We start from the raw sequence: 14,520 nt of genomic DNA on the forward strand, positions 1-14,520 counted from the left end.
AAAGTTTATTTGGTGCTCATGGTTTCAGCGGTCTCAGTCCATGAGTTAAGGCAGAATACCATGGCAGAAGAATGTGGAGGAGAAAAGCAGCTCGGGACACGGCAACAAGAAGATAGAGAGACTAAGTTCAGTTCACTAGGGAAAAAATATTTACCCAATGTCACACTACTAGAGACCTACCTGTTTCCACCCATAACCTACCTATCTACAGTTACCACCCAGTTAATCCACTTAAGTGGATTAATGCAACAAGTAGGTTAAGGCTCTCATAACCCAATCATTCCCTTCTAAACTTCTTGCATTGTCTTACCCAAGAATCTGAGGGATCTTCATATCTAAAACATAACATGTACTCATATAAATTTCCTGGTCTGACCAGGAATGCTTCAGCAGGGTTGTGAATATGGAAAGGAGAAAGTGGAGGGATGCAAATAAAATTGGGATGAATTCCTTATGGATGAAGTCCTCATGACTGAAGTCTGGTAACTGAAAAGAGAAATGAGTGGGCCATGAGTGTTTGGAGTCAGAAAAGGAAAAGAGGTTTAACACACTCCTTCAGTTGAGTTTTCTTGCAGTGAAAATAAAATAAAAAATAAATTTAGTAATATTAAAACACACCAGAAAACAGAATTCACTGGCAACTTTTACTTCTGGAGGGCTTAAGCAGGAAGAACCTGGTTAGGAGGATGGGAAGAGAAAAGAAGCAATTTTGTTGCTCTGACAAACTTGTTGCAAAAGTGTTGGTATAGTGAGCTCAGTCTGTTATTCAGACAAGAATGAGAGGCTTAAATGTTTGCCTGCAAATGTCTGGTTAAATTATGTGTCCACCTAATGGTGTGCTCACAGCATTGGCAAAACAAGGAATTTTAGCTTTTTCCTCATATCATAAGGTTAGACTCCCTTCTTCCTTTCTTTTTTCAGGCCTTTGACCCACTGTGAACTGAAATATCATTCAAATTCCTTTGTATTTATGATTACTAAGAGTTCATTTTAAAATTTGTATCTGTAGGTAACATTCAAAAACAAATCAAAATAAAAAACAAAATGTAGTTTGGGGTGGGAAAAATTTAAGAATGAAATTATGGGTAAATTGGAATCAAGGAAACTAGTTTTTAGAATATATTTTCTAGATAACACAGTGGCCAAGGAAGATAATGTTGATTGCATGTCTTTCAAATTTCCTTGGAGGCTGGAAGGGATTAATCAAAAAGTGCAATCAATAGAAATTAAGTTATGCTGCGTACTTATAGATGTAAAAATTTTCTTGTAAGGAAAGTTGGTCACAACTAACTTTTTCCAGAGTGTGCTATGTGTATTTATAATGAAAGATGACATGTACTTTCACAAAAATTCTCAGGCACATTAAATTATCATAAACTGAAGTAACACCCCCCCCCCCCCCCAATCAACTCAAAGTGGATCAAAGGCCTAAATGTAAGACCTGGAACTATTAGAAGAAAACATAAAGGATAAACTTCAAGACACTGGGAGAGGCATGATTTTTCTGTATGGGACCCAAAAGTACAGGGAACAAAAACAAATACTGCAGATGGGATTATGTCTAACTTAAAAAGCTTCTGCATAGTAAAGAACACAAGAAACATAATGAAGGGAAACTACAGAATGGGCCTATACTTATATCTATCTGACTTCCAGAGCTCCTGATAGGATGAGAAAACCCAAGGGACCTGATGGTCTGGGACAGTCTTAGGGAAACACTGATTGGAGGTCCTTCTACAGTGGTAAGAAATTTCATACAATTACTTCCTACCAATTTCTCACTTTCCTTTCATTCCTCTGCCAATTCCAGGTAGCATCACCTATGCCTGGTGGCAGTGGTCTTGGAAAGGACCAGTGGTCTGCCTAAGTGGGCCTTGGTCCTACCCCAGTGTTTTGTTGGTCTCTGTGGGCTACGGGCTCAGAGTTTGACGCAGCTTGGTGACTTTGATGTAGGAGGCTGGAACTGGTCCATCCACAGTGACTCTGATTAAGGAAGGGCAGAATTTTGCACCATCTGACCACATGCTGGTAACTGTGGTGGAAAGGCATCTGGGCCTACCTTGGCCCCCATGAAAGGATTTGTAGGGACAGACTACTTTTCTATGTGCTCCCTTGTTTCTTTCTGAATAATACACCAAAGTTGTATTTGGAACAAACCCAGGCTTGTATTGTCCTCCAGTATTGAAACAATGACAACATTTTAACAGCAGACTCCAGGCCAAGCTGAACCTGGGTACCATCAAGTACTGAAATAGTGGAAGTGACTATAGCGTCACAGAAAATAAGCAGAGTGCTTAGCATGAATGGAATGATAGGGGAAAACAAACTGATTAGGAAAATTGGAATAAATGTCTGGCCCTTAGAAGCCCAGATGATATCTTATGTCAATAATAATCAAGACCTTTCAGGAAGCCATAACCTCAACTACTATTCAAAATAAGCTACCAAAACTGATCAAGCAGCGATCACTATGGGAAAACTCTGAGTTTACAGTTGCTGTTCTAAAGAAACTCAATAAACTTGAAGAAAATACAGAGAAACATTTCAATATTCTTTTTTATCCCAATTAAAAAAATTTGCTCTAAATAGTTATACATGACAGTAGAATGCATTTTGACATATTATAATTAAATGGAGTATAAATTCTCATTCTTCTGGTTGTGTGTGATGTAGAGTTACACCAGTCATGTAATCATGTATGCACATAGGATTATAATGTCCAATTCATTCCTCTATCCTTCCTAACTCCATACCCCTTACCTCCTTTCACTCCCCTCTGACTAATCCAAAGTACCTCTATTCTTCCTACCCACCCTCATTGGGAATTAGCATCTGCATACCAGAAAAAACACTTGACCTTTTGTTCTTTGGGATTGGCTTCTTTCACTTAGCATGATATTCTCCATCTCTATTAATTTACCAGCAAATGCCAAAATTTCATTTTCCTTAATTCTGAGTAATATTCCATTATGTATTTATACCACATTTTCTTTATCCATTCATCTTGTGAAGGGCACCTAGGTTGGTTCCATAGTTTAGCTATTGTGAATTGAGCTGCTATAAACATTGATGTGGCTGTGTTACTGTAGTATGCTAATTTTAAGTCCTTTGAGTATAAACTGAGGAGTGGGATAACTGGGTCAAATGGTGGTTCCATTCCAGGTTTTCTGAGGAATTGCCATACGGCTTGCCAGAGTGGTTACACCAATTTACAGTCCCACCAGCAATGAATGAGTGTACCTTTTACCCCACATTCTCACCAACATTTATTGTTGCTTGTATTCTTGAAAATTGCCATTCTGACTGGAATGAGATGAAATCTCATTTCTCTAATTGTTAGAGATGTTGAATATTTTTTTCATGTATGTGTTGATCAATTGTATTTCTTCTTTTGCAAAGTGTCTGTTCAATTCCTTCGCCCATTTACTGATTGGGTTATTTGTTTTTGTGGTGTTAAGTTTTTCGAGTCCTTATATATCTTTAATTAAATTAAGGGTTAATGTTCTATCTGAGGTGCATGCGGTAAAGATTTTCTCCCATTATGTAGGCTCTCTGTTCCTATTCTTGATTGTTTCCTTTGCTGAGAAGAAACTTTTCAGTTTGATACCATTCCATTTATATTTTCCTGATTTTACTTCTTGGGCTTTACGAGTCCTACTGAGGAATTGGTTCCTAAGTCAACATGATAAAGAGTTGTGACTAAATTTTCTTCCAGTAGGTGCAGAGTCTCTGGTCTAGTGTGTAGGTCCTTGATCCACTTTGAGTTGAGTTTTGTGCAGGGTGAGAGATATGGTTCAATTTCATTCCACTACATATAGATTTCCAGTTTTCCCAGCACCATTTGTTGAAGAGGCTATCTTTTCTACAATGTATGTTTATGGTGCCTTTGTCTAGAATGAGATAACTGTATTTTATACAGGTTTGTCTCTGTGTCTTCTATTCTGTACATTGGTCTACATATCTGTTTTGGTGCCAATACCATGCCATATTTGTTTCTCTGGCTCTGTAGTATAATTTAAGTTCTGGTATTGTGATGCCTCTTGCTTCATTTTTCTTGCTAAGAATTGCTTTGGCTATTCTGGGTCTCTTATTTTTCCAGATGAATTTCATGATCGCTTTCTTTAGTTCTATGAAGAATGTCATTGGGGGTTTTAATAGGAATTGCATTAAATCTGCATAACACTTTTGGTAATATAGCCATTTCGACAATTTTAATTCTGCCTATCTGAAAACATGGAAAATCTTTCCATCTTCTAAAGAGTTCTTCAATTTCTTTCTTTAGTGTTCTGTAGCTATCATGGTAGAGGTCTTTCACTTCTTTGTTAGATCGATTCCCAAGTTTGTTTTGTTTTGTTTTGTTTGAGGCTATTATGAATGGGGTAGTTTTCCTAATTTCTCTGTCAGTTGATTCATCACTGAACCAGAGGAGGATAATTGATTTATAGGTGTTGATTTTATATCCTGATAGAATGAATTCATTTATGATTTCTGAAAGTTTTTTGGTGAAGTTTGTTACATCTTCTAAGTATAAAATAATGTCATTGGTAAATAGTGATTGAGTTCTTCTTTTACTATTCATATCCCTTTAAATTCTTTCTTCTGTCTAGTTACTCTGGCTAGAGTTTCAAGGATGATGTTGAATAAAAGTGGTGAAAGAGGGCATCTTTTTCTTATTCTAGTTCTCAGAGGAAATGCTTTTAATTTTTCTCCATTTAGAATGATGTTGGCCTTGAGTCTAGCATATGTAGTTTTTACAATGTTGATGTATGTTCCTACTATCTCTAGTTTTTCTGGTGTTTTGCACATGAATAGGTGCTATATTTTGTCAAAAACTTTTTCTGCATCTATTCAGGTGATTATATGTTTCTTGTCTTTAAGCCTATTGATGTGATGAATTACATTTATTGATATCCATATGTTCAACCAACCTTGCATCCCTGGGATGAACCCCACTTGATCATGATGCACTATCTTTTTAATATGTTTTTGTATGCAATTTTCCAAAATTTTATTGAGAATTTTTCATCTGTGCTTATCTGGGATATTGGCCTAAAGTTTTCTTTCTTGACATGTCTTTGGTTTTGGAATCAGAGTGATACTAGTTTCATAGAATGAGTTTGGAAGTGTTCCCTTCTTTTCTTTTTCTTTTTTAAATTTTCTTTTTATTTTTACAGACTGCTTTTTGATTCATTGGTTCTTTCCTTTTTTATTTCATGGAAATATTGAGGACTATTGGTGTAAATATTTCCCAGAAGTTCTTCTAGAATTTGGCTGAGACTCCATCTAGTACTGGGCTTTCCTTAATTGGTAAGCTTTTGATGGTGGTGTGTATTTCATTGCTTGAAATTGCTGTGTTTAAATTGTGTATATCCTCCTGATTCAGTTTGAGTAGGTCATATGCCTCTTGAAATTTGTCAATGTCTTCAAGATTTTCTATTTCATTATAACATACATTTTCACAATAGCCTCTGATTATCATCTGTATTTCAGTATTGTCCATTGTGATATTTTCTTTTTCATCATGAAATTTAGTAATTTGAGTTTTCTCTCTCTTTCTCTTCCTTAGTGTGTCTACTGGTATATCAATTTTATTTATTTTTTCCAAGAGCCAACTTTTTATTCTGTTAATTTTTTGAATTGTTTCTTTTGTTTCTATTTCATTGACTTCAGTTCTGATTTTAATTATTTCCTATCTTCTACTGCTTTTGGTATTGATTTGTTTTATCCCTAGGGCTACGAGATGTAATTTTAGGTCATTTATTAATTGACTTTGTACTATTTCAATAAATGATCCAATACAATGAACTTTCCTCTTATCACTGCCTTCGTAGTGTCCCAGAGATTTTGATACATTGTATTGCTATTCTCATTTACCTGCTTTTTAAATTTCATCCCTGCTATTTTTTCTGCTATCCATTTGTCACTCAAAAGCATATTATTTAGTCCCCAGGTTATAGAGTAGCTTCTATTTTTTATTCTGTCATTGATTTCTCATTTCATTCCATTACGATCTGATACTATGCAGGGTATTATCTCTGTTCTTTTGTTGCTAAGAGTTGCTTTGTCTATTTTAGAGAAGGATGTGTGCTGCTGGGGAAAAAGTGTATTTGCTCACTGATGGATGAGTAAGGAAATGTCTGTTAAGTCTAAATTATTGATTGTATTATTTAGTTCTGTAGTTAGTTTGTTTAGTTTTTGTTTGGAGGATCTATCCAGTAGTGAGAGAGGTGTGTTAAAGTCATCCAGTATTATCCTGTATGGTCTATCTGATTCTTGAAACTGAGAAGGGTTTGTTTGATGTACATGGATGCTCCATTGTTTGGAGTATAAATATTTATGATTGTTATGCCTTTTTGGTGAATAATTCCCTTAAGCAATATGAAATGTCCTTCTTTGTCCATTATTATTAACTTCAACTTGAAGTCCAATTTGTCTGATTTGAAGATAGAAACGCCTGCTTGCTTAAGAGATCCATGTGAGTGATACGTTTTTCCCACTTTTTCACAGTCTGTGGATGTCTTTGCCTATGAGGTGAGTCTCTTGGAAACAGCATAGTGTTGGGTCTTGTCTTTTAATTGATCTGTTTTAATTGATCTGCCACTCTATGTCTTTTTTTTTTTTACATATAGAAGACATTTATTAAAGGGTATCAAAGAGTCTTTACAAGGTCTGAAGAAGCAAATACAAAGTATTTAAACACAGTGGATATGTCAGATATTTTTTAGATGTTTCTATACATCCCCAAGTTTCTAAGCTCTCCAGTTGGCTTAAGAATATATTAAACTTCATTAAAATATGTTTGTATATATATAACTCTTATCCTAAGACACTGTACCATTTTGTATCTTTCAGTAACACATAAAGATTCCAGTTACCTCACATCCTCAACAATTAATATTGTTTCCAGTTTTCTCATCTCTTCCTACTTTTTTTCTTTATGTTCACTCAGCTTTTATTAATCTACCTTCATTGATCACTTATTCTTTCTACTGTGTCCAGTTTGTGGATAAAGGTCAAAGAAATCTTTCATCTCCAACATCATTTTCTAGCATTTTCTTCAGAATGCTTTAGGTAATTCCCATCTCTCTGCTAAAATTTCCCATTTGACCATACACTAGTCACCTTTAGTACTATATTGTTAACATATCATGATTATTTTTTTATTAAAAATAATAAATTTGCATAGGGCAATGTTGTTTGATTCATTCTGTTATTTTCTCCCTTCCCCTCCACCCCTCCCACCCCTCTTTACCTCTATGCAGTCCTTCCTTCCTCCATTCTTACCACCCTCCTTATCCCTAACCCTAAACCTAACCCTAGCCCTAATGCTAACCCCTCCTACCCCTCATTATATGTTCTCATCCACTTATCAGCGAGATCATTCGTCCTTTAGTTTTTTGAGATTGGCTTATCTCACTTAGCATGATATACTCCAATTTCATCCATTTGCCTGCAAATGCCATAATTTTATCATTCTTCATGGTGGAGTAATATTCCATTGTATATATATGCCACAGTTTCTTTATCCATTCATCAACTGAAGGGCATCTAGGTTGGTTCCACAATCTGGCTATAGTGAATTGAGCAGCTATGAACATTGATGTGGCTGTATCTCTGTAGTATGCTGATTTTAAGTCCTTTGGGTATAGGCCAAGGAGTGGGATAGCTGGGTCAAATGGTGGTTCCATTCCAAGCTTTCTGAGGAATCTCCATACTGTTTTCCAGAGTGGCTGCAGTAATTCGCAACCCCACTGGCAATGTATGAGTGTACTTTTTTCCCCACATCCTCGCCAACACCTATTGTTGCTTGTATTCTTGATAATCGCCATTCTAATTGGGATGAGATGAAATCTTAGGGTAGTTTTGATTTGCATTTCTCTTATTACTAGAGATGTTGAACATTTTTTCATATATCTGTTGATTGCTTGTACATCTTCTTCTGTGAAGTGTCTGCTCATTTCCTTAGACCATTTGTTGATTGGATTATTTGTATTCTTGGTGTAGAGTTTTTTGAGTTCTTTATAGATTCGGGATATTAGTGCTCTATCTGAAGTATGAGTGGCAAAGATATTCTCCCACTCTGTAGGCTCTCTCTTCACATTACTGATAGTTTCATTTGCTGAGAGAAAGCTTTTTAGTTTGAATCTATCCCAGTTGTTGATTCTTGCTTTTATTTCTTGTGCTTTTATTTCTTGCTTTTATTTCTTGATAATAGAAGAGGGTTCCCTCCTCTTCTATTTTATGGAATACTTTAAGAAGTATTGGAATGAGCTCTTCTTTAAAAGTTTTATAGAACTCGGCTGAGAACCCATCTGGTCCCGGACTTTTCTTTGTTGGTAGGCTTTTGATGACCTCTTCTATTTCATTGCTTGAAATTGATTTATTTAAGTTGTGTATGTCTTCCTCGTTCAGTTTAGGTAATTCATATGTCTCTAGAAACTTGTTGATGTCTTCGAGGTTTTCTGTTTTGTTGGAGTATAGATTTTCAAAATAGCTTCTTATTATGTTTTGTATTTCACTCGTGTCTGTTGTGATATTTCCTTGTTCATTCCGAATTTTAGTAATTTGGGTTTTCTCCCTCTTTCTCTTTGTTAGTGTGGCTAAGGGTTTATCAATTTTGTTTATTTTTTTGAAGAACCAACTATTTATTTTGTTAATTTTTCCGATTGTTTCTTTTGTTTCAATTTCATTGATTTCGGCTCTGATTTTAACTATTTCCTGTCATCTACTACTTTTGGTGTTGGTCTGCTCTTCTTTTTCTAGGGCTTTGAGCTGTAATGTTAAGTCGTTTATTTGTTGATATCTACTTCTTTTGTTGAATGCACCCCATGAAATAAATCTTCCTCTAAGTACTGCTTTCATAGTGTCCCAGAGATTTTGATATGATGTGTCTTTGTTCTCATTTACTTCTAAGAATTTTTAAATTTCCCTCCTGATGTCTTCTGTTACCTATTCATCGTATAGTAGTGTATTATTTAATCTCTAGGTATTGGAGAAGTTTCTGTTTTTTATTCTGTCATTTATTTCTAATTTCAATCCATTATGATCTGATAGAGTACAAGGTAGTATCTCTATCTTCTTGTATTTGCTAACAGTAGCTTTGTGGCATAAAACATGGTCTATTTTAGAGAAGGATCCATGTGTTGCTGAGAAGAAAGTGTATTCCTTCTTTGTTGGATGGTATATTCTATATATGTTGGTTAAGTCTAAATTGTTGATTGTGTTATTGAGATCTATGGTTTCTTTATTCAATTTTCCAGTGGTGAGAGAGGTGTGTTAAAATCACCTAGTATTATTGTGTTGTGGTCTATTTGATTTCTGGAATTGACAAGGATTTGTTTGACGTACATGGATGAGCCAATGTTCGGGGCATAGATATTTATGATTGTTATGTCTTGCTGATTTATGCTTCCCTTAAGCAGTATGTAATGTCCTTCTTTATCCCTTCTGACTAGTTTTGGCTTGAAGTCCACATTATCTGAAATGAGGATGGATACTCCAGCTTTTTTGCTGTGTCCATGTGCATGGTATGTTTTTTCCCATCCTTTCACCTTTAGTCTCTGGGTATCTCTTTCTATGAGATGAGTCTCTTGCAGGCAGCATATTGTTGGATTTTTCTTTTTAATCCAATCTGCCAGTCTGTCTTTTGATTGATGAGTTCAGGCCATTAACATTCACGGTTATTATTGTGATATGATTTGTATTCCTAGTCATTGGACTCATTTTTGTTTTTTGACATGATTTGGTTTCTCCTTTATTTGGCTATCCTTTAGGCTACTTCCTCCTGTTGCTGATTTACATCGTTGTTTTTCATCTCTTCCTCATGGAATATTTTGCTGAGAATGTTCTGTAATGCTGGCTTTCTTTTTGTAAATTCCTTTAGCTTTTGTTTATCATGGAAGGATCTTATCTCATCATCATTTCTGAAAGTAAGTTTTGCTGGGTATAAGATTCTTGGTTGGCATCCATTTTCTTTCAGGGCTTGGTATATGTTGTTCCAGGCCCTTCTAGCTTTTAGGGTCTGGATTGAAAAATCTGCTGATATTCTTATTGGTTTCCCCTTGAATGTAATCTGATTCTTTTCTCTCATGGCCTTTAAAATTTTGTCTTTATTTTGAATGTTAGGTATTTTCATAATAATGTGCCTTTGTGTGGGTCTGTTGTAATTTTGTATATTTGGAGTCCTATAAGCCTCTTGTACTTGGATTTCCATTTCATTCTTCAGATTTGGGAAATTTTCTGATATTATTTCATTGAATAGATTGTTCATTCCTTTGGTCTGTTTCTCTAAGCCTTCCTCAATCCCAATAATTCTTAAATTTGGCCTCTTCATGATATCCCATAATTCTTATAGATTCTGTTCATGATTTCTTACCATCTTTTCTGTTTGGTCAACCTTGTTTTCAAGATTAAATATTTTGTTTTCAATATCTGAGGTTCTGTCTTCCAGGTGTTCTATCCTATTGGTTATGCTTTCTATGGAGTTTTTAACTTGGTTTATTGTTTCCTTCATTTCAAGGATTTCTGTTTGTTTTTTTTTTCAGTATCTCTAACTCTTTATTGAAATGCTCTTTTGCTTCCCGTATTTGCTCTTTTAACTGTTGATTGGTGCGTTCATTTAATGCCTGCATTTGTTCTTTCATCTTCTCATTTGCTTCCCTGATTGTTTTAATTATGTACATTCTGAACTCCCTTTCTGACATTTCTTCTGCTGTGCTGTCATTGGGTTTTATTGATATAGTATCTAGGTTTGTTTCGGACATTTTCTTCCCTTGTTTTCTCATATTGGTCAGATGTCAGTGGGACTCTGTGATATTGTAGATTTCCTCTATTGGCTTATAGTGACCCTGTAGATTACCAGTGTATCACCTACCAGCCTTCAGTAGCCTGAAGTCTTGGATTAACTTGATAATGTAGTGCTTCCGAAGAACGCTGCCCCTAGCCCACTACTGGTTCCAGGGAGAGACCTGAAGAGGTCTCTTGCTGCCCAGCCCTGGTCCCAGAGGCTGCTTATAGGTCGGAGCTCTCCACTGGCTTGGGGACTTGTAGCTGGCTCTGTGTAGACAGGCTCTCACTGGGCGGTCTGCCCCGAGAAGCTAGCCTAGAAAGGTGCTTCCCGCCGGAGGGGGCTGGGCTGCTTGGGGAAGTCCCTGGTGCCCTGTGCTGGTCTCTGAAGCAACCTGCTGGCAGGCTGGAGCTGGCAGCGGGGCGGGCCAGAGCTGGCCGCACTGCTTCTGTGCAGAAAAGCTCTCACTGGGGGGCCTGCTTGTGAGGCTGGAGAATCTGGCCCTGTGGGAGGAGCCCACCGCCAGAGTGCTCAGAGCTGCCTGGGGGAGACTCTATCTGCCCTGTCCTACTCTAATAAGCCACTTGAATCCGGGCCTGCCGCCCACTGAGCTTCACTGGGTGGGGGAGACTCACCCCGTGGTTCTATTTTAGTCTGAGTCTCTTAATGCCTCCCCTTCTTGAATCCTGGGTTCTGGAGTGACTGGAGATGCAGTCACCCTCTAGTCCGCCATCTTGGATCGCCCCATGGAAAAAGCCTGCAGCTGGAGGGGAAAAAGCCTACTGGAGAGGTCACTGGCTGCTCAGCCCTGGTCCCAGAAGCTGCTTGCGAGTCGGAGGTCTCCGCTGGCTTGGGGACTTGTGGCTGGCTCTGCATCTAAAGGCTGTCACTCCAGTCTATGTCTTTTGATTGATGAGTTTAGGCCATTATATTCAACATATTGTTGAGATATGATTTGTATTCCTGGTCATTTTGGTTTATTTCTAGTTTTTAACTTGAATTAGTTTCTCCTTTGATTAGCTATTCCTTTAGTGTAGTTCCTCTCTTTGCTGGTTTTCACTTTTTTTTCATTTTATCTTCATGGAATATTTTGTTGAGAATGTTCTATACTGCAGGTTTTCTAATTATGAATGCTTTAACTTTTTTTTTTTAATCATGGAATGTTTTTCTTTAATCTTCAAATATAAATTTTAATTTTGCTGGATATAGAATTCTTATTTGGCATCCATTTTCTTTCAGACCTTGGTATATGTTATTCCAAACCTCCTAGCTCTGAGGGTCTCAATCGATAGAAATCAGCTGAGATCTGATGGGTGAAATATTCTACCTATGTCTGTTAAGTCTAAATTATTGATTGAATTACATATAAAAATACTAATTGTATTATATATGTTATATATATAATATATATATGTTATATATATATGTATAAAATCTGATATTTTTCTCTCAGAGCCTTTAAAATTCTATCCTTATTCTGTATGTTAGGCACCTTCATAATAATGTATCTTGGTGTGTGTCTGTTGTAATTTTGTATATTTTGGGTCCTGTAAGCCTGTTGTATTTTATTTTCCATTTCATTTTTTAAGTTTGGGAAATTTTCTGATGTCATTTCACTGTAAAGATTGTGTGTTCCTTTGTTTTTTTCTTCACTTCATCATCTCCAATAGGTCTTAAATTTGTTCTTTTCATATTATCCCATAATTCTTGGAAGTTCTGGTCATGGTTTCTTAACATCTTTTCTCTGTAATCAACTCTATTTGCAAGATTATATATTTTGTCTTCATTGCCTGAGATTTTGTCTTCCAAGTGGTGTGGTCTGTTGCTAATGCTTTCCACTGTGTTTTTAATTTGGTTTATTGTTTCCTTCATTTGAGGATTTCTGCTTAGTTTTTTTGTTTATTTGTTTTACAGAACCTCCATCTCTTTATTGAAGTGATCTTTCACTTCCTGTATTTTCTCTCTCATTTCATTCCTTATACTGTCCTTTGCTTCACAGATCAGTTTAACTATGTAAATTCTAAACTCTTTCTCTGACATTTCTTCCAATGTGGTGTCGATGAATTCTGTTATTGGAGTATCTTTGTTTGTTTGGGGCAATTTGTTCTCTGTGTGTCTTACCATCTAACAGTATGGATATTATGGATCTGAGGTGGTAGAATTTCTATCTGGTGGACTTATAGTGTCCCTGAAGGTTTCTAGTACCTCACTGTTTAGAGAGAGACAAATAATAGCAACCAATGCAAACAATATACAGTATTAAACCAAATAGTTCCTACTATGATATCTACAACTTTAATTGTGATGGGCTGACAGAACTGGCTCCATGAGAACATTACAGGCCAGACTATAAGGGAAATGACTAAACAGACTTCATTTTGCTCTGAGACTCCATGTTCTGTAAGAAATAAACTTCTCCCATGGGAACACCCCACCTCTGTACCCATCATCAGTTACTTAGTGTGACATGTTTAACAATTACAGAATGATAATTCCTATGTAAAGAAGAATTGCTCTCTTTTGATTCCTATTGCTCCTAAACAATGTACCATGTGAACAGTGATTGTGTGGATGTTAGTAACCATTCTTTAGTTTGTACCTAGGTAAGGGTCATTTTGACCCACTTCCCCCTCTGTCGATGATCGCATGATGTTAATGTGTAATTTCAAATCATAGCCACAGACACTTATGATCAATGTAATTTTTGGTATAAGAACCCCTACAACCCTGTGGTCGGGGCTGTTCTCCCAATAGCTAGTTTTTGAGGCATTGTGTGAGACAGTCAGTCAGCTGGCTTAATAAAGACTCTCAAATTTGGATTTCTCAGTGGTGATTGGTCTGTTCTTAAGTTGCGCCCCATAACATTAATTATCACAATAAACAGAAGTGTTATGATCAGTTATTGCCTACAATAAAATCAGCAAGTTTACAAAAGTGTTTACAATTCCAAATGGTAGACAGGGAGAGAAAAGAAATGGTATAGCATGTGACAATTATGAGAGAGAAAGAGAGAAGATAGAACTAAAGAATAGAATTAAATGAAGAGTGAAAGAGAACAATAGAGATTGGTTGTTAATGGAAGAAAAGAGAGAATCAAGGGAAACAAGTAGGAGAAAAAAAATGTATATTAAATAAAATATTTTTAAAAATTAAAAATAAAAATAAAAGAATAAAAAACGAACTAAAATATACTAATCAAACACCCTGCTTCACAAAACAACTAATTCATGTAAAATAACTGGCTTCAAAAATTCTAGAAATTAGAAAAAAGAAATATGAACATGTATAAATGTCCATGTACCATTAAGGTCACAATAAAATAGAGAAAAGAAATAAGAAAAATGTCTTGATGAAAAGTTAAAGAATTCTTTCCATTGGAGTTCAGAAGATTCTCAACCTCTATTCCCAGCAGTTTTAGGTTGGGTCATCTAGAGCATGATGCTCCACCCACTGGATTGCCGGAGTGAGAGAGGTAATCCCATAGGCAGAATTCCTGGAGGCAAGGTTTAGGCTTAAGTGGGCTCCAGGCTTTTGGGTGAAAGCCAGTTGGTCCAGAGATTTTAAATCAGCTCACCTCCAGCACCCAGTACTGTTAATGGGGCGAAACTTAAGAACAGACCAATCACCACTGAGAAGTCCAAATTTGAGAGTCTTTATTAAGCCAGCTGACTGACTGTCTCACACAATGCCCCAAAAACTAGCTATTGGGAGAACAGCCCCTACCACAGGGTTGT

The sequence above is a fragment of the Sciurus vulgaris genome, assembly GCF_902686455.1.
Source record: "Sciurus vulgaris genome assembly, chromosome: 15".
NCBI classification, from domain to species: Eukaryota; Metazoa; Chordata; class Mammalia; order Rodentia; family Sciuridae; genus Sciurus; species Sciurus vulgaris.